At 29.2% G+C, this 19,705-nt stretch overlaps 1 protein-coding gene across 3 annotated transcripts in view; it reads left to right on the forward strand.

The window, feature by feature from the left end:
* Positions 1-10,154: 10,154 nt before the first annotated feature.
* Positions 10,155-19,705, forward strand: part of LOC142326140 (cytochrome P450 4C1-like) — a 72,943-nt gene continuing 63,392 nt past the window's right edge. For 2 of the 3 annotated variants that reach the window (XM_075368349.1, XM_075368346.1), the window contains exon 1: positions 10,194-10,334. The gene's annotated coding sequence lies outside the window, so the exon portion shown is untranslated. Of the gene's footprint in view, positions 10,335-19,705 lie in introns of all 3 variants that reach the window. The other variant, XM_075368347.1, reaches the window with a different exon arrangement.

Below are 19,705 nucleotides of genomic sequence, written 5' to 3' on the forward strand. Positions count from 1 at the left end.
TTAAAAGCAAGTGGTTTGTTTTTATTCTTTACAGTACAAATAATTTTCCTAAGTCAGTTTAATATATTCATCACAAGTATAATAATTATTGTGTAACTGGGTATAAGTTACAGGTATTTATAGGAAAAAATCAAACCATATACTATGCTACTGGCAAGCCTTACAAAGTCAAGCTAACTCCTGTGTTCCTGTATCTCAGAATCACTGGCAGGCGAAATCAGTGGAAAGAATTACTTTTTTATTTGATTTATATATTTAACAAAATTAGCTATGTCAAGTTTGTTTAGAATCTACACTCTACGTTGAATTTAAAAAACAAACTGTAATTTTATCTTGGTATTGACTATGGAGAAGTTCCATTACAATATGTATATATATATATATTATTATTATTATTATTATGCTTTTACAGCCAACATGGGACTACTTAAGTCAATTTTAGTTAGATCTTTTCTGAGAAAAGCATGTTATTTTACTCCTCCGAGCTGCCCAGTATTTCTGCATCCGTTCAGATCTTGCTTTCTTTTCTTCATCTGTAAACACCCTCTTCGTTGTATTTTGTCGTTTGTCTGTCTTTTGTTTAAATCTAATGTTTTTGTCTTTTAGCTTTGTAATTTTTCCAGTTTTATTCTGTAGGTCAGTCAGGGAAATTTCCAATTCTTTCATATCTTCTCTAATTTCTTCGATCCAACCTACTTCTAGTTTTTGGAACCAGAGCTTTTCAATGATATTTCTTGACAGTCTTGTTTCCGGTGTCCTTATAAGATAACCAAAGAAAGAGATTCTTTTTTTCTGCATAGTATCAGTAACAGGCTCTATTTCTCGATACACCACCTTGTTTGGCACAATCCACCATTGGCCTTCTTTTTGGTGTTTTTTATTGATACACATTCTGACAATTCTCCTCTCTATTTTCACAATTTTATCAATTCAGTTTTTCTGAGTGATTTTGAAAAGGGTATCGCTTCTGTAGGTGACTTCTGGCTGAACTACAGTTTTATAATGTTTAAGTTTTGTTTTAGATGAAAGACATTTTTTGTTATATGTTGACCAAGTTATATATATATAATAGTTTTGCATAATAAATTCTCTACATACATGCAACTAGTACTGACCCTCTAATGCAATAATTATTCATAATTTAAAAAAAATGCATACTATGAAAAATTTGTTTTTAATACATCAATAAAATGTATACAATATAGATTTATTACAATTATGCATTAAGATAAAAGATTTATGCTTCATGTCATGATGTGCCCAGATTTTATTCTTAATGTATTAGCAAAGAGATACCAATTTATCGTTTGCATATTTGATATATTAGAGGATATTTATAAAAAAATCTAGATGTGTAAATATGAAATGACGTCTTAAGAAATTCATACAAACAGTTTTGTGATTTACAGAACTATGACTGATAATAAATTAAATGTAATGACTCTGCAGTTTTGGTACATACCTTATTGATGGAAATATTTTTTTAATTTAAAACAGTTTATTTTATATTAAGTTATATCTGATTCTGTACTTATTCATAAAAAAAGAAATGTCAAAAATATCACTTTTAAAGTTTTCGTATAATTATATATGTGAACTGTGATGAACAGTTGAACAAATAATTTACAGTTGTCATTCCTGAATGAGGATTAAACTTTATTTATTCTTAATTTCTGAAAATTTTCAACAAAACTGTTTTTATTAATTTACTTTTAGTCAAATTTATAAATTTTTCATTTAAACCAATGAAAAATAAAATATTAATGATTCTTATCCTTAAATATGCTGGTAATAATGTATTCTAAACTTCAATTCATTTTTTGAGTAAGAATTACTCCAAACATCAGAATAAAAAAATATATAAACAAGAATAATAATGAGAAATTAAAGAAAAAAGCTACTGATGTGTGATGTTTAAGGAAATGATTAGACAGAGGCGGGTTTGAAAAATAAAAAGATTTAAGAGATAAGTTAGGGGAAATAAAATATTAATGATAAAAACAATAACAATATTAATAGGTCATAACAATATTATTAAGGAGGCAAGATTAGTTAGTTTTTTGTTTTTTTTTTTTTAAATAAATCCTGCAGAGGGAAACAAAGATTAGATTTTATAAAATGTTAATGTTGGATATCATTAAGCCTTGTGCAAAACTGGATTCACTGTTTGTTTAAAATAAAAGAGCACTTTCTAGTCCTTGTACCAAATTAGTCAATCATCCCTTCTTTCAGCTCCTTCCAAAATATGGATTAATTGTAATCATTATCTGACTATATTCATCTATTTACATTAAAATTTATTTTGTTTTATTAATAATCCATTATGATATTTTCTCCAACTTCGTAAAAAGCCCTTGAAATTCTGTTTTTAAGTATACAGAATTGCAATAAACAAACATTTGTGCTTCATTTAATTTGTTTATGCAATGTTATTGACTCAACATAACATGAGAAACGCATTACTTTCTGTTTCACTGACTGACTTTTAAGTTTAGGTTCATTGCCACCACCACAGATATTACGTTATTGCAAATCAATCATTGTCCTTGAAGATGTGAAGAAAACTAGCTGTCTATTTATAATTATTATAGGTGCACATGTTGAAAAAAAAGATTGGTCCATACGAAAAATTTTATCAACAGCGACTAATAACTTCTGATTCTAACACTCGTTTGTGTGGTTTCAATGTTAATTACATTCGTTATATAAGATGAGAAACTGTTTTTATGAAATATTGGATGTTCATTTCTAAAATAATTATTTTTCTTTAGCATCCTTAATCCATTAATATCAATTATACATTTTTTTTACGTGTCAGAAAATTTAATTTAGTTTCTCACAAACAAGAAATGAAGTCTGAGTAAAATTCTAAATGTCCTTTTACCAGAATTTCCATTATCTTTGTCATTTACAACTTTCTTTATCTTGAAGGTAACAGATCAAGCAAAAATTTGTTTGTTATAAGAATTGAATGAATGAAGATCAGGCCTTTGATTACAGATAAATGACATTTATTTTGAATGCTTAATTTGTATAAATTCACTTTAGCCACGACTCAAGCTTTAACAAAGCATTTTCAGTATTCACATTATGTCTTATACATCATCTCCCTATTTGCTCTCGTTTAACAAGTAAATACATACTGAAGCGTGAAATGATTATCCTCAGATATTTGTCCCATAGACTAGGTGACACTGAAATAAACTTGAAAGAAAGTGCACTAATTGTGAACCAATATATTTAAATTCTCTTAATATTTTTGTGGTGTACAATAAAAATATATATGATGTTTGATAAATATGATTTATTATTATTACTTCTCATTTTGATGTTATTTCATATAAGTTAAAAGATAATTGTGATATTATACTTACAAAAGCAGCCCAATGAGTTCTTAATGTATTATGCATATAAGTAAGGTTTGTAACATAAAATCATTTAATTTCTGGTATTTACATAAGCTAGAGAAAGTATCTGTGAATTTAAAGTAACAGATAAAATAGATTTTTAAGATGTTTTTGTTTCTTAAAAACTAACCATGCAAGAAATTTGTCTTTAATCAGTAGTAGCTGAAAACCTAGGCTTTACTGTGGTTTAATATTGTATTTATTCTGTTATAAACTGAAAGATAAAAAAATAAACAAATCCATATAACTTTACCAAAAAAATAATATGGTGCGAGAGCCTGACTTTTTCCTTGATAGAAGTGTTACAAAAAAATATTTTGAATTTTATTCAAGGTAAATGATAAAATGTAACACAAGAAATTAATAAAATAACAGGATTGCATGTTACTTTTATCTTAAAATATTACTGTTTATGGGGGTGATGAAATACACAAGCAAAAACATGCAACATCATACACGTGATGATCTGATCGCTCGCATTCTCAATGCTGCTGTCCTCAGCAAGAAACGCGCGAAGATGTCAATAGATTGGCGACAGAAAATGTAAGGAAACGAGTGAAAAGTACTTCGATCTCAATGGTGGAATTTTGAACATCTATTGTAAACTAATTCAGTATAAACCACAGAGTGTAATTTCTTTAAAAGTAAATTAAAATTATTTTAATTGTTCAAATGTTTAAATTTATTGTACAAAGCGATTCAAAAAGAATTTCACAACTTTAAAAGCAAATAAAAATTTATTGAGGTAACTTACAGATTCGATAGAGGTCTCTTTTCATAGAAAAACACATCAACTTTGTTACTCAACATTTACTTTGGTTCGAAATGGCATCTGTTTGTAATGCAACATACATCCCACCTGAAATCAATTTCATTCCAGACTAGTCAGCAAGTCGAGCGTTACCTATACAGCTGCGGCTTTAATTCGAAGTTTTAGCTCAACAAGATCACTAGGCAAGGTAGACCCGATCTTTAATGAAACCCTACAAGAAAAAATCAATCGGGGTCAAATCTGGGAAGCGAGGTGGCCATACAATTAGACCTTCACGAGTAATCTACCGACCAGGGAATCGAATATATAGAAAATTTCGAACTTCTAGGCGGCAGTGAAGGAGGTCTTGCCGGTAGCGAAAGACCTCCTTCAGTTAGACGGTTGCTTGTCTTGCTGATAGTAATGTCGCCCTTCTTGGTCATCATCGTCTAACTGAGGAATTAGAAAATTTTGAAGCATGTCCAGTTAAACGATACCACTTACGGTTGCCTCCTGGAAGAACAATGGGCCGTACAGTCTTTATTTGCTTAGGGCACAAAAAAAACATTGATCACGAATGCGCTGCAAAGTTTAATGAGGGTTTTCGCTACTCTATATTTGACATTTATCGGTGTTCACTTGCCATTGATGAAACGTTGACTCATCACTAAAAATTATATTGTCCAAAAATGTATTGTTGCCGGCAAATCTATTCATCATTTCCGCACACAACTGGTGCCGAGCAACTTTAAAAATATGTAATATGTTGAACCACGGTTAGTCTGTACGTCTTCAAGCGCAATCGTTTACGTAATACGCGCCAAACAGTCGTTTGGGGAATGCCAGTCTCACGCGACTTGTGTCCAGTTGATTTTTTCGGACTACGTCCAAAGCTTTCTTTGAATTTTTCCACAGCAGCTTCAGGGACACGTGGGTGTCCTGGTAATTTTGTATGTTTAACAGAACAACTTGTCTCGACGAAGGTTTGGTACCAAGAGTAAACTGTATGACTACTAGGAGGTTCCCCAACGTACTCTCTACGAAAATTACTTTGAACTGCAATTGCTGACTGCAAATCGTGAAACCAAAAGACTCAACAAGCACGTTTCGCACCAGTAAATGTATTCGTTTTTAACAACACTGGTGGCCAACTGGTTAACAACACTGTTGGCATTGATGGCCGAATTCGGTACTAATAAACTACGTGAGCCAAAACTTGATGTGTTTTGCCATGAGATGAGACCTAAATCGAATCTATAAGTTATCTAAATAAATTTGTATATGTTATTAAAGTTGTGAAGTCTTTTTTGAATCACCCGGTATTAAAACAGCTGTTTTTAATTTTTACATATTCATAAAATTTTTCTGTTTTGTTTTTAATAATAAATTTTTTTTTTTTTCATAGATTTTATTACATTAATTTTCTCTTAATTAAATTCTCTACAAATCTGGGTAATAAAATTTACGGATCTATGTCATCTAAGAATGAAAGTTATTATACTTCAAATCAATGTTTTTAGTTGCCGAATTTTTCTGTTTTACGTTGGATATCATGAAAACTAAGGAGATTCAGTTCTGGAATCTGTTTTATTCGATTTTCAGATCAAAAAATATAAGAATCCTACATGTTTACACCTTAAATAATTCCTTAAAAATTTCAGTAAGACTATCATCCAGTGACTGTTCGTTGCTGAACTTAGTGGGCGTACTGGTCCAGAAAAGTTTTTTCTGGGTCTTTTCAAGCCCACGGTTAAAGGTTTTTGTAAAGTAAAAAAACCGAAAAAAATGAATCAAATAGAATAGCTGGAAACACGATAATATCACATTCAAGAATATGGTACACGGTTTTTAAGCACATTGTTCTTAAAAACCGTGTACAATGGAACTTATAATCCAATATAGTCCAGTGGTGCTTAATTTGAATTTCTATGTACACAGAAACAAATACATAATCAGTTTTTACTAATTACCTTCTCTTTCACCCTTCCAGTGTGTTTTTGGATAGATTTGGGAATCATAGAGTTCTTGCTTTCCGCCATCTTCTGATCGCTATTGAAAAAACAATTAAAGCACTTTAATATTCCTTCCACCGAATAAACTAGAATAGGGAACGAACCAAGGAACGTTCCATACACACGCGGAGTAATAAAAAAAACTACCTTCCACCAGTACGCGAGGGTCGACACTGCGGGAGCGGCAGTGCTCTCTCTCCCTCGCAACCTCACTACAGCTTTCTGTATGCGCATGCGCACAACAGCCATACATCACACCAGCGGCATGGTGTATGGCTTTGTAACAAACATACAAAGATTTTTGTATCTTTTTCATAAACTGGAGGATGGCTACTGACATTAAGATCAAGGATTATATATTGTACAAGTATAAAGAAAGAATAAAAATAAAAGGACTCATTATATTAAATGTTATCGATAATATAACGTTCAAATAGAGGGTGCTGCAGTTCCACCGTGCCTGTGCGTGAGCCGCCACTGCGTATTATCTCACCGGAAGGAACTGAAATCCAGGCGAAACTAGACGTAACAGTTAACAAAGCGTTTTCGGACATACCTTTGTATGAACCTTTTTCTTTATTCAAGCTCTAAAATCAATTACCAAATTATTTCCCTTTCCTCCTGAATCACTCCTCCATATATATACATACATGTACCCTATAAGTTAATGACATAGCAATGTAAGTTTGGTATAAAAGTTAAAGATTTATGTTAAATGTATTTTTGTTAATTTATATTATAAGAGATGGTCTTTTTACAATACCAATTTTGGATTATGTTTGTAATTGATGTTACAAACAGTACATTCAATACATTGAACTTTACAATCCATTTTTATCGTTTAGAATAGAATATAAAATTTAATATGTTTTAAATAATGGATGAGCCAATATATCAAACAATTTAGTAATTTATTCTTAGTTATGCATTTAAAAAGGAATTTTTATTATAAATTTGCAATTTAATTAATTGAGAATTTTGTTGTAACTTAATACATTCTAAGTTCTGAACACTATACCTGGAGATTGTCACCATTCACAAATCCTTTAAGTCGATTATTAAACAATTATCAATTGGCACTGCAGAAAACATTTATACTCGTATATAAGCATATAAATATTTTAATTAATTAAAGGAGAAGAAATAATAACAAATATTAATTGACATATAAACTTTACTGACGAAACTCTAGAGAAATAGTATTTTTAGCAAGCATCTTTTAGAATTAAGGTGAAAAATATAACTAACACTTAAACAACTGTTCTCGTTTTTGGAAATGGCTATAGAAATTGTAAACTTTTATTTTACAAAACATTAAAATTTATGATTGAAAAATTTCATAAAAGGATTTTTAACAAATTTAAAATTCAAACAGGGTATATCTATCCACCATCACTGTTCAACAATGAAGTTTCTGCTTTCCTGTTAGTAAGTTTCCCAATTATCTGATTCTTATTTTTTTACATAATTTTTTTTTAATTATGGGTTTCTATCGTTTCTAATAAAATAATTTTATGAAGAAATTTCCAGGAAATGCTGGGCTACAAAATTTTCTTTGGTTTGGTATATTTATAACAAAGCTCATCTGTTCCAGTCATACGTTTGCCTTAATAATAATTACAAGTTAAATTTGTTAAAATTATAAATTTTCTAGTTCTTTTTCTATTATATGATGTTAAAGAAACAAAAATTTCTCAAAATTATAATAAAATATTTAAATTGTTCAATTTAATTTTATGAAAAGTTTGTGATTAAATTTGATTTTTGAAATGTAAAAGGTTTTTCTTTTAAAATGACTCCTTATAAAAATTACAAATTTCAGTTTCTTATAAAGCTAAATAAAATAAATTGACTTAAGCCAAAATATTCCTTTATGAATGCAGAGCGAGTTGCTCTCTGTGTTTTTTTGAAAAAAATAATTATTATAATAATAATGTATTCTTTGTTGTTTTTTTTTTTTTTTGAAGATAAGAACGATGAACAATTCAATACTTGACCGGGATTTGACCTTCAAATTCCGAATAAAATTTGAAGTTGATTACAAATGTAAGTAATTGAATCTAAGATTTAAAAATCAGTTTAAAAACTGTTCTTTTAAGGTTGACCATTAAGTGAGAACTTGCAGATCCTGATTTTAATTATCTATACCAGTATTTCTTAAGCTTTTAAGTGAGCCGCACTCCTTTGAATCTGAAAAAAGGTCTCCGCACCCCATTGAAAAATACATTTCGATTTTTAGGTTTAGAAAAACACGTTTTTTTGTGAAATTTATTGTTTACTTTTTAAAAAATGTAAATATTTTATAACAATATTATTTTTCATTATATAAAACACAGTTTTATATAACACGGATGAATAAATTGTGGCATATGTTTCATTGAAACATATGTTTGTGGCATAAATTGTGGCTCGGGTGTATTATTTTAAATTAGTAAGAAAAATTCTTACATTTGTATTATCGATGTATCCTATATAGGCTTGGATCACTGATCAATACGAATGTATTAAATAGGTAAGTAATGTAAATAATCAGATGTTTAAATGCGTACACGTGTCCGTCTCAAGAGGTTTTTCAACAAACTGGCGGTGACGCAGAAACAATAATAGACTCAGGTAGAGAGTAAGGGAGTGGGAGCGGACGCAGCCAAATCTACCTAACCGTTTTTAAACAAAAAACAATTGGGTGATGTCATCGAAAATTCAAATACATACTTTTCAAATATCGCAAAAATAATATATGTATATTGTTAGAGGATTCTCTAACAATTCTCACAATTCTCCTGCACCCCCAGGGGTGCGGGCACCCCCGGTTAAGAATCACTGATCTATACTAATGGACTTAAAAAAAACATTAAAAAACGTCAATATTTGTTAACACTCAGGTTTCATTCACCGCTTTTCTGTTAAAAGGAGGAACTTTAAATTTTAATAATGAAAGACTTTTAAATTTTTAAATAAAAATTTTAACTTTTTTTGTTACTCTTATTAAATGAATTTGTCTAATGCTCTGTTTGTCAGTCTTATTCCGTTCTTCAAAGACTGAATATATGTGTGTTGTGAATGTATAATTAATTAATACAATAATATTATATATATGAATTACAAGTTTAAAGATTATAATAAAAATAATATATATTATAAATGAAGTAAAACTTTTATTTATTTGATTGAACCAGAGAATAATAAAATACTTAGAATAATTAAACCTAACCGAGGTATTGAATCAAGGCGGCATATTATTCGATAATATTCAAAGAAATTATATTTTTCTAGGAAGTCGATATAAATATTGACAGCAAACAAATAAATCCTTAATTTGACTTCTAATTTATCTTCATTAAGTCAAAAACTTTAGAATTTTCTATTATTAGAACCCGTCATCATGAAAGTTTTCTATAAAGGTTTATATATTTATTGTTTTTCGTAATAATTTAGTCTTTCATATTCTATAATTTTTTTATAAATGAAACATATGCACTATTATTTCGCACCTTATTTCAGTAAACTTATTTGGAAGGTATGAATAGAGTTATTATTTCTTTTAATTTTTTATAATGTAAAAAATGAAACTAAGAATATTTTTATAAGCTTAAATAGTTATATTTGGTGTTTTCCCCGTAGGTATATTTTTGGAAATATTTAAACCATTCACCCCTTTATCAAACCTCTAGAATAGAAAAATTATTTTTCCTGTTCCAATATATTATAGAAAACAATTTTTAGACTGTGTATGTTAAATAAGTTGGATATGAATTCTTTAGTTTATTAAATAGTTGAGCCTTCACCGTTCTAAAACAATAGAAAAAAACAGAAAACAGTCCTTGACAATCTAGTCATCAGGTTTTGTAAATAAATATTCAAAAATATTAAAAGGTAGGATTATTACGTAGTAATAAGTTTTTATGTATTACGTAGTGGGGTTATAATTTTAAAATAAGTGGGGGCTACTATTCAGAAATATAAAATAAAGATTTTAAAAACTTGTTTTCGTTATTACTTTAAGTTCTTGGTTATCAGTCATCATTTATTTGTGTCTATGTAAGTAGCATTAAAGCTTTAATTTAATAAATAATAAATATAATAAATTAAATATAAAGATTTTAAAAACTTGTTTTCGTTATTACTTTAAGTTCTTGTTGTCAGTCATCATTTATTTGTGTCTATGTAAGTAGCATTATAGCTTTAATTTAATAAATAATAAATTAAATATAAATAAATATAATAAATAATAATGTATACTGTTGTAAAATATAAATTAATAAATGTGTTATATACGTATTGAATTTTAAAAATTCTGAGATTTTTGGTCATTATTTGAAATCTAAGTCTTAGATGTCTATTATTCTCACAAAAAAAAATTTAGCTAATATTTGAGTTTTCAATAATGATCTTTTTTCTTAAAAAGCAACGTAAGGTTTAATTAACTCGTGTGTAGTAGTCGTGGATACCAGCAAGTAACTTATACTTAAGAGATTGAATTTATTACAGCCTATATTATCAGAAATGTTTGACTCCCTAATAGTTTATTAATAAATCATAATGAATTATAACCACGATTTTATAAATAAAGTACGATTTTATTAAAGCACATATATTAAAATTTTTACACTATTTTCCAAATTTCTAAAAAATTAATAATTTTCAAAATGTATGTGTGAAAACATTACGAACATTAATTTAAATTGGAAATTACTTCATAAATTTATATAATAGATTTTTAAAATTCCAAATTTGGGGTAGTTTCTTTGATTTTAAGGTAAAGAAGTGAATGACTGCCTCAATTGCACAGCGGGTAACCTGCTTACTACATCGACAAAGGTTCCGGGTTTGGTTCCCATTTCCAGGTTTATGTGGGATATTTATAACAAGTCAATTCTAATATTGATTGATCTTAGTTGTAGATACTATTAAAAAATAAGAAATGAGTGAAGAAAAAGAGAGGTAGATGGTATCAAAAATAAAAGAGAAAAAATTAGTTTTGAAAGATTAATTTCTTAAAGTAATCCAAAATTAATCTTTTAATTCATACTATAATCCCCATCGCTCTTCAAAATTGCTCATCCTACTTCCTTTAGTAGTTTGCAGCCTTTTCGGCATCCGTACCTCCTCTTAACAATTTGCTTAAAAAAGTCTATCTTAACGGAATTGAAATCTTATATCAATGGTCTTGTAAAACAATCTAAACATTTAAAAACTGTAATATCTGCATAAAAATTTAATAAATTTGCAGAAAAGACGTGGATTAATATATAAAGTATTTTTTTATTATCTCAATCCCTTTGTAGTTGTATAAAGTTCATATTGCAAAAAGTACTAATTAAAAAATTACCAATTTTCTTTCCGTGTAATAATTGAAAATATTATTGTAAATTATAAAAAATCTCTCAAAACTGGAATAATTGCAGGTTCATAATATTATTTTTATCAAATGATTTTAACTTCCTAGTACGAAGTAAAGGAAAGTTGCGAAAAATTTCGGTTTTCATATTTCAACGGAAATATTCATTTTAACCATCCCTGAATCAATTTTGACTAGCTTCGGCGTGACGTCTGTTCGTACGTATGCATCTCGCGTAACTCAAAAACTATTAGCCGTAGGATGTTGAAATTTTGGATTTATTACTGTTGTAACATTTTGGACTATTTCTTAACTGCAGTAATAAGCCCTCATTGAGAGCTTTTCAACGATTATCATAAGTGGTACTTATTTTTATTGGTTCGTGTTATAGCCCAATAAAATTTTAATTAATGAAATATTTGAATCTTACAAGGGAAGGTACATTGGTTCGAATCAGACTTCATCCCCTTTTTTTTAATTTAAATATATTGATTTATTAACAATTTTTAATCTTTGATTGTAAACAAATTGATACAATAAATAATAATTCAATAACGGAACGGATGTTGAAGGGTGCAATACCTTCCTACTAATAGCAGTACGGACTTGCATCCTTTGCTGATAATAATAATGAGCTGACGGGTTATAAATAGAAAGTGGCGTTGATTCATTTGGTGAAATTTGGACTGCGTTCCGATCCAATGGAGGTTTTTAACGGTAGGAACCCGTCGGGACGATGCGCTAATGAGCTTATCTTCCGTGACGCTCTCTCTTTCCGCCCAGAATGGGCTGAAATCCTTTGTTTAAGGGATCGTCCTCTCGAGAGGAGAGGGTGCCGGAGGTGATTTTGGGGCCTGTACTTCATTAAATTTGTTTATTATTAAAGAAAATGTGTTTTGGTTGGAAATCTCTATAGCGTTGCGTCCCAGAGCTAGCCTAGTTTGTTGGAAAATGGAGTTGAGATGCCGGGTAAGGAATTTGGTAATTCAATAATAACAACAAAAAAATACTCGTACATAAAAAAATCAGAAGTTATTAATGAAATAAAATTTTATGTACTTTTCGTTTTAAAAAAATGTATATGTGTAATTTAATAGGCATTTAAGGAAGTCATGTAATTTCCACATCAGATTTTTTTTTTTAAGTTATGGAAGTTTAAGTACGAGCCATTTTCTTAATGGATCGTAGTACGTTTTCTTTAATGTGCTTCTATACTTATTAAATTGATCTAAAACCAAATGAATCGATTTTATCAATATTTTCTGGGCGTATTACTGTTAATTATTGATCCTCCAATTAAAATGAAAGTGTATCTAGTTCATATTCTCCAAAGAAATGGAATCCTTAATTTGATGCTTTACTCTATCCCTGTTTATCGTATGTTTATGACGCATGTAAAACATCTAATGCACTTATCAAGGTTACTTTCTCTGTTGGTAATAGTGTTTAATAAGTAGTATGTCCTTGGGATGAACACAGTGAATGAAAGTAATCAGTTGTAAGGCTAACTATACTGTTTTTCGGATGGTTTAGAGTGATCATGCGGTACATTATATTTGCAACCGTTTACAATTTTCACTTACTTAAACACCGCAGTTCTTTGAAAAAATTCTCTAACAGTGAACTGATTAAAAACATTTTATAAGAAAACAAAATCGAAAAATTTGAGCTAGAATGAACCTTTTTTTTAACAAAGATTGTTTTTGGAAAATATTGTAAATTGGGTATAATGTTTTTTGGATTTAGGGAGGTTTTTTGTTTTAGGGGATTTAATTTGCAGGTAGAAGTTATCGAAGGGATAAAAATAATATTAAATTTAATTTATGTCACAACTCTGATTTAATTTTTAGGTTTTTCGGTAGCTTTTTTAGTTGTGGAACGATTTTAAGTGAGGCAAGCGAAAGCGGTTTGATTGGGAATGTAATAAAGCCAGGGAAAGCAGTTTTGGTTGTTTAAATTTTACTGAGAAGTTGTTACTAAGCAGACGGGACTTCGGTATTTAGAAGAGACAAAATACTGTATTAGTTAATATGAAAATAAAAAAAAACAGTGTTTTTTAATGAGTTAAGGGAACATTTCGTAAATTAAAGAATTCTAGAGATTCCTTGAATTTATTAATATTCATTCTATAAGAAACAATAAAAAATCGTTCTTTTGAACAGATTTTTTTTTTTGTTACTTTACAAATATTTTAAAATAAAACTAAATCAAATAAATACAAAATAAAAAATCTTATGTGGACACTATATGAGTTTCTTGTACCCCTATTAAATTATACATACACATTTTTAAAAGTACATAAAATTTTATTTCACTAATAACTTCTGATTTTTTTCATATTTTTTTATTTAATTATTATTATTATTTACTGAAATTTTTTTTTACAATCGCAGGTTAATAATTATTAATAAATCAATATATTTAAATTAAAAAAAAAGTTAAAAAAAGGAAATGAAGTCGAATTCGAACCGATGTGCCTTCCCCTTGTAAGATCCAAATATTTCATTAATTAAAATTTTATTGGACTATAACTTTGGTACCAATAAAAATAAGTACCACTTATGATAATCGTTGAAAAGCTCTCAATGAAGGCTTATTACTGCAGTTAAGAAAAAGTCCAAAATCCAATTTTTTTTTGATTTTGGGTCTTTTTGGGCACTTTTGGTTCAGTTGATTGCAATCAAAAGGAAAGGTGCACAACTAGATGTTATAACAATTCTAAATCCAAAATTTCACCATCCTACGGCTAATCTTTTTGAGTTTTGCGAGATACATACGTACGTAGACGAACTAGTCAAAATACATTCAGGGATGGTCAAAATGGATATTTCCGTTGAAATTTGAAAACCGAAATTTTTCGCGATCTCGATACTTCCTTTACTTCGTACAAGGAAGTAAAAACCGACTTAAAATATTTATAAAGATTTAAAAAGTATTATTTTTTTCGTTGCAGTGCATGTTTTGAAGTCAGTTTAGTTTTCATATTTTTTTGCTATTTTCTGTTAAACTTAAATTCATTTACGCTTATGCATGCATTCAGTACTGAAAAATAAAAATAAAAATTTTAAATAATATTTATTTATTCTTCATTAACTTTTCACTCTAAAATAAAGAAAATTTACAATCCTTCAATATTTAACAGAAATATGTGTATGTATGATAATTAATTTTAACTAAAAGTAATATCATTTAATTTAAAAATTACCAGAAAATATCATACATTCCTATACTAATATTAATTGAATTACAAAAAATATACTCACAAAAACTGAACACACAGAATTACCGCTTAATTCTTTTTACAAAATAACTTTTTTCGTATAGAACGTAACTGAATAGTTATTACTGATTGCAGCTCAGAAGATAAACGTGACTTTCGTTAAAATTTATTTTATTCATTTCATGCAGTACTTCACATACATTACAATGCTCCTATGCGATGAGTTGCAAATACACTACACTTATGACGTAATAATAATTTTACTTATTCAGGTTTCAAAGTGAAGAAACATTTATTTATTGCTCTTTTTTCATTTATAAAAATAACCTACTCTGTTTAGCTGGAAAAAGAGTGATCAGCTGAAAAATGAGTAAATGATTTCGCTGAAAAACCAATTTCCCTTAAATCATCCAAATTAGATGACTACAGCGAGAAAATATTAATTATTAAGTCGTATCAATTTATCATATATTTCGAACGTTTCAAACGAAGTGCAATTCTGTATTACATTAGTAAGTTGTCAAATAAGATTTTTTTCTTAACTTTCTTTGAAGGCAAATTTCATTCAATATTAACTGAATCGTGTTATTAGAAGAGGATTTTTTAAACTATTATTTCATCCATTTGTCAGAGAAATATGAGTAAAAACATATTCACTCGGTCATAATAAAAATAAAGTGTAAATTGTTAGAGAATGAAATAAAACCATCTTTGATTTTTACTTTCTTGTACGAAATAAAGGAAGTATTGCGATCCCGAAAAATTTCGGTTTCCAGATTTCAACGGAGATATCCATTTTGACCATCCCTGAATCCATTTTTACTAGTTTCAGCGTGACGTCTGTACATACGTATGTATCTAGCATAACTCAAAAAATGATTAGCGGTGGAATGTTGAAATTTTAGATTTAAGACTGTTGTAATAGTTAGTTGTGTGCACTTCCCCTTTTGATTGCAATCGACTGAACCAAAAGTGTCCAAAAAGGTCCAAAATCCAAACAAAATTAGAATTTTGGAATTTTTCTTAACTGCAGAAATCAGCCCTTATCTTAAAGCCCTTAGCTTTTCAACGATATATCATAAGTGGTATTTATTTTCATTGGTTCCAGAGTTATAGCCAAACAGAATTTAAATTAATGAAAATTTGGATCGTACAAGGAGAAGGCACGTCCGTTCGAATCCAACTTCATTTCCTTTTTTTTAATTAAATTTATTGATTTATTAATAATTACTAACCTCTGATTGTAAAAAAAATGTGTATACGTAATTTAATAGGCGTACAAGGAAGTTCATGTTGTGTCCACATCAGATTTTTTATTTTCATTATTAAAAGAGTTATTAAAAAGTTTATCGGCTAAGATATGACTGCGAACCTTCGTATTTACAGTTACACTGTAGACATTTTTTATTTATTTATTTTTTGACAAAATTATTTTCAATATGTTCTCTCTATAGATGTAACAATAAATAGAATGGTAGTAAAATTGGTAAATGATTTTGTGCCAGTCATTTTTTTTTTATATTTAATATCAAAATGTTTTTGTTTTTGTTATTTAAATATATGGTTTTTTGCTAACAACTACAATAAAAAAAAAAATAACAAATAAATATAAAGTTTAATTATAACTAAATAAATAAAAAATAAAAAAATATATATACATATAGAAGAACATGTCCCGACTGACTGATTTATCAACGCTCAGCAAAAACTGCAGAAGATTAATTGACGAAAATTTGTTCTTCTTACAGTGTAAGTGCACATTAAGAAAGAATTTTTTGAAATTTCTATTTTAAAGGGTTAAAAGGGAGATTTTAATTTTGTTTGAAACCAGTATATTTTTTTAATTTCTAGATACCAAATGAAGATACCAACTTGATTTTTGTTGTGTGTAATCCTCATGAATGAAGAATGAATCTAAACACCAATTTCTCAAGATTTTGAAATTAGAACTTGAAACGGGAAAAGAAACAACAAAATCTGATGTGGTCACCAGACTACCTTGTACGCCTGTTAAATTACACATACACATTTTTTTTAATGAAAAGTACTTAAAACTTTATTTCATTAATAACTTCTGATATTATTTCAATTTTTTTTTTGTTATTAAATTACTATTCATCGAAAATATTTTTTAGACAAAGGTTAATAATTATTAATAAATAAATATATTTAAATTAAAAAAAAAAGAGTTAAAAAAAAGGAAATGAAGTTGGATTCGAACGGACGTGCCTTCTCCTTGTACGATCCAAATTTTCATTAATTTAAATTCTGTTTGGCTATAACTCTGGAACCAATGAAAATAAATACCACTTATGATATATCGTTGAAAAGCTCTCAATAAGGCTGATTTCTGCAGTTAAGAAAAATTCCAAAATTCTAATTTTGTTTGGATTTTGGACCTTTTTGGACACTTTTCGTTCAGTCGATTGCAATCAAAAGGGGAGATACACAACTAGATGTTACAACAGTCCTAAATTCAAAATTTCAACATTCTACGCCTAATCGATTTTGAGTTATGCGAGATACATAAGTACGTACGTACAAACGTCACGCAGAAACTAGTTAAAATGGATTCAAGGACGGTCAATATTGATATTTCCGTTGAAATATGAAAACCGAAATATTTCTCGATAACAATACTTTCGTACAAGGAAGTAAAAATGTTGAACAATGATTGGAAAATTTCCCCATTTCCGACTATATTAAACGAGATATTCAGTAGATTTGGGCTTGCAAGTATTGCTCAGGTAAATATCTAAAAACCATTTTAGGTTTTATTTAATTCCGATTTTTTAAGGGTGTGACGGTGTACAGCGCGGCGGGTCAATCAACATAGCCACTGCTGCTGTTAGTATGTGTGCGACGCGACTGGCTGCACCTCCTGCTTCCGATTGGTTAACTAAAAAACATTAAAAAGAATTGCGTATTCTGCAAAAAATTGCGGGAAACCTAAGTAACCATACAGAGCAGACGAAGCCGCGACGGGATTGCTATTAATATTACAAAATAACATTTTTTAAAAATATTTTACTATGTATATATATATATATATATATATATGTATATATCGTTTGTGTTTGTATTTGTTATTTTCCAAAATATTAAATTTTTCTGTTTCGTAATATTGAAAATTTTGTTTTAATACCTAGGAAAAATCTGCTATATCTGATTTTTTTTTTCAATAAACTTATATTTAGTTTCTGTGGGCTCTAATCAAATAATATTACTCAAAATAAAATTCTTTACAATTTTATTTAAAATTTTTATGTATTTGTTTCTCATTTATCAAAGTTATTTATGCTAAAAATGAAATAGTGAATTTTCGATCCCAGACTTGTATTATTTTTATGATTGTTATTAAAAATTTTATAGTTTTTATTGGGAGGAAAGACCAACATATTTGCTGCATCTGCTGTAATGCCTGTTTATATGAGCTCTAATTGATGTTTAATAAATATTTAGTAATGTTTAGGGTTACCTTGCATCTAACGCTCAAATCCTTAAAATGTAGTCACCAAGTTAGGTATTTATCTAAAAGTAAACTTAAAAACCATATATTAACTTTGTGTTGAATAGGATGGTCATCTACGGTCAAAACAGAACTACGATGAGGAATTCTCTTCCTACAGAAGTTTACATAGCACATTTTCTCTGGTGAAAAATTGAAACCGTTATTCTTTGCAACTTCCTTGAGAGCGTACATCGTCCGTTGCAATTTATACTTCACCGTAACTATTGCTACTGGTATATACGATTGCCAGATCATCGACGAATTGATGTAAAAGCTTTTGTTGATTTCTCATAGAATTGCTAATATCTTGCATATGTTACGAGATTATTTAAAAATTATTACTTAGGATGATTATATTTTTGCTTTTTATTTTACCATAGCTGTTGTTGATGGTAAATTATCAATACCAAGGATTCATTTTTTTGTACAATTATGTTTTGTTTTTTTTTTTATTAAATACTAGCTGTACCCGCCACGCTTCGCTGTGCCACATTGTGGTTGCATGGATGAGAAATGAGAAACAAAACAAAGCATACGTTTCATAGACGTTTAATTTTGCAATACTTGTGGATATACAATATTTTTTGTTTTTCCACTGTCTGCGTAGATAAAGGCTATCTGATTTGTCGACTCGGGAACACGCAACATATAATTGTCCATGTGAGAAGCAATCCGCATCTAAATCTAAATCACACAATTCTAAAGATTGACCTTGAACTTTATTGATTGTGATTGCAAATGCCAATCGAATTGGGAATTGCAATCTTTTAAATTGAAATGGTGTATCGGTCGGGATCATGGGTATTCGAGGAATGAGGACATCTTCACCTTTGAAAGGCCCCGTTAAAATCGTTGCTTCCACTACGTTATTCATCAATTTCTTAACTGCAAGTCGCGTGCCGTTGCAGAGTTTTGGCTGATTAATATTCCGCAACAGGATAATTGTCATTTTTTGATCGAACCGTTGCTACAATGAATCTAATGAGGAATGTTTTCCCAGTTCCTCCTGGCGCATCCAAGAAGAAGGTCCCCCATACTCCGTCATTTATCATTTGCGATCATAAATGTCTTTCTGTTCACGCGTTAATTTGGGAATGTTTGATTGGACATATGACTGAAGATCACCAATGTTGCAACTCTGTTCACGGCGTAAATCCACATCAAATGAAGCAATCGCAGCTCGGGTGGGTGCCGGCATTCCCAATTGACTAAGAACTTTATTTGCAATAGCTAAGCACTTGTCTTCAATATTTATCAATGCTTCGTTGTAAATGCCTTCTGTAAATTCCATGGTCATATTGGTATTTTCTAGGCGCACTCTATGCAAAATATCCTCAGCCATATGCGATCGATATCTTTCCCATAACTCTGTGGGAGATGAAGGGAAGCAAGCGGTCATTATAATTGCGAATAATGCGCGAATTTGGTTTGGATGTGCAGTGTTGCACGCGTCATTAATACATATA

Source organism: Lycorma delicatula, chromosome 6, assembly GCF_047948215.1.
Source record: "Lycorma delicatula isolate Av1 chromosome 6, ASM4794821v1, whole genome shotgun sequence".
Classification (NCBI taxonomy): Eukaryota; Metazoa; Arthropoda; class Insecta; order Hemiptera; family Fulgoridae; genus Lycorma; species Lycorma delicatula.